The sequence below is a fragment of the Triticum dicoccoides genome, chromosome 1B, assembly GCF_002162155.2.
Source record: "Triticum dicoccoides isolate Atlit2015 ecotype Zavitan chromosome 1B, WEW_v2.0, whole genome shotgun sequence".
In the NCBI taxonomy this organism is placed as follows: Eukaryota; Viridiplantae; Streptophyta; class Magnoliopsida; order Poales; family Poaceae; genus Triticum; species Triticum dicoccoides.
In genome coordinates this window covers 25169028-25171600 of record NC_041381.1, presented here as the reverse complement: position 1 = coordinate 25171600, position 2573 = coordinate 25169028, and positions in this window count along the sequence as shown.

Genomic DNA, 2573 nt, shown 5'->3' with positions numbered 1-2573 from the left:
AGGGCATGAGTGCGCCACCCGGGGATACGTCGCTCAATCTTGATCGGCAGGAAGTCCAGGGCGCTAGCGGGGAGCTTCGCATCATGAGCATGGTCGTGGTGATGAAGCAGCAGGACCACGACGAGAAGGAAATATCAGCCATCAGGTCGTTCAGGAACCTCCACTCCAGGAAGTGCAGGAGTCACTCGATAAGCTGCTCATCGACCTCTACAAGGTGCGGTGTCCTTGCACATCTCGCAAGAAATTTGCTCAAGGATTAATTCATATGTTAACTCTAACCTGGTATGCCAATTTTGCTTTCCAGAAATGTAAATAAGTTGACGAGTAGATAGAGATATGAAGATTATATGCCTCGGTGAGGCCTACAACGGGAAGAGCACCAAGATAGATGCTCTCACGGTAAGAAGTTCTAGGTCTCAATCCAGGGGAAGAAGTCTCACATTCTGGTATAGATTGCTGTTGCGTACTCATTGTTAAGGGCACCTCGCTGCAATATTGATCAGTTACTGAAAACTTTCGTGGTGGCAGGCATGGCCGCATGGGCTAGAGCGGTGGTGTGGTTGCCTGCGCGGTGGTGGTGTGGGAGCAGCAGCAGCAGTCATGCTGATGTTGCTCGCCTTTGTGTCATGTGTGCTAACGCTACTCTGTTGCGTGCAATTTTAGAGGAACTTTATGCTATTGTATGCTGATGCTGCTCTCCTGTGTGCCTGTGCTCTGTAGCCTCTATTGTGTGCTATGCTTGGGCATTTTACGCACAGGCAATTCATAGACTGAGATTCTGTATGCTAATTAGTGTGCTGATGCAGCTCAGGATCCAGTCATACCTCGAGTCCTCACTGTGGTTTTCCCACATTCCTTCTTTCGCATTATCCTGATGTAAATCAATGCAAAAGGTTGTGTGTGCGTCTTTTAATTTCTGAGGTAAATCAACTCCCTTTAGTTTTTGGTTTGACACTTCAGCAGCTCCTACTGAAAAAGGATTATAAACTTGTGGAAAATTGAATTTATATATGCTTACTATAATATACTGACATTACTTATATTGAGTAGTTTTTTTCGACAAAGACTTACAGTGAGTAGTTAGATTACTATGTCAGACATGAGACAACCAACGAGTGCTTAAAGAGGTTAAACTTCTGACAAGGTGATAATAACATCTTACAGAAAGATAGATGTGATGTTGATGCACTTCTTCGTGTTTATTATGTACGGAAACTAAATAAATTTGGTCATTTGTCTTTCGGGCATTGGAAATGTTTTCATGGGCAGCGATTTTTATGCTTTGATTATAAACCATCATTTGTATTGCCCATCTGTCTTTTTAGTGAAAAACCTCATAGCACACTTTATTGATTCTAGATAATAATTACGTCGCCCACATGATGGTTTAGGACAAAGCTAGGGGAGCATATGGTTTTGTTAATGTAACCAGACATTTATTCTTTTTTGTCATACATAGACCAAAGATCCTTCGACCTAAAGGTACAATTATCATCTGAGATTAAACAATATGTTTTCAATGGGACAGGGAGATGTATACATTATGTCTATATCCACATTATTCAGATTGTAACGTAATTTAATACATGGAACATCTTACAACAACAGCATGTGCAATCATACCGTGCTTATGCCAGCGGGCGCGGCAAAGCGCGCGTAAGCTTCTAGTACAAGTACATGCCTGCACAGTAGCTGTTCGCTCTGTCTGGCGAGCTGCATGGCCACCCACGGTTTTGTTTGATGACATCTGGCATATGCTATAGTGCAATGCAACAGATTTATTTATAAATGATAGAATTGGCCTTGTGCTTGTCTTTCCCCTGTCGGTGAAGTGCCACATGTGCCCAATACATTAGCTAGTTAATGTGTTGGGTTAGTCAAAAAAGGAAAGAAATGCAACAAACACAGATGGGATAGAACAAGTAGTTGAGTTGTATATTTCCCTCACACTGTTTACATCAGCCTCGATGGGCTTATATGGAGAAAGTACAGAGAGGGAGAGAGGGAGAGTACAACGGCACCCCTGGCATGCAGGGCATGCGGGCGCACGTAGGCGCATGATGTGTATGGACGGTTAGCCTAGCTAGAGACCTGGTGCGATGGGTTATCCACCTGGGGGCGCTGTAGTGGTGCAGTCGAACACCCCCCCCAGCCAAAACATGGGGTTCGCCGATGTTGAGGCTGGATCGAAAGTCGTTGAAGACGCGCGTCGGTAGCCCCTTGGTGAAGATGTCCGCGAACTGGGAGCTCGTTGGGACGTGAAGAACGCGTAGCTCGCCCAACATGACGCGTTCACGAACGAAGTGAAGATCTATCTCAATGTGCTTCGTTCGTTGGTGTTGCACCGGGTTGCTCGACATGTAGACGGCGCTGATGTTGTCGCAGTAGACCACGGTAGCTCGCGCGGGAGGTTGATGAAGCTCGCCGAGCAGTTGGCGTAGCCAGACGGCCTCGGCAACCGCGTTTGCCACGGCGCGGTACTCGGCCTCGGCACTGGACCGAGGGATGGTACTCTGCCGCTTCGACGACCATGTGAGAAGGTTGCTGCCCAGAAAAACGCAGAAGCCGGAGGT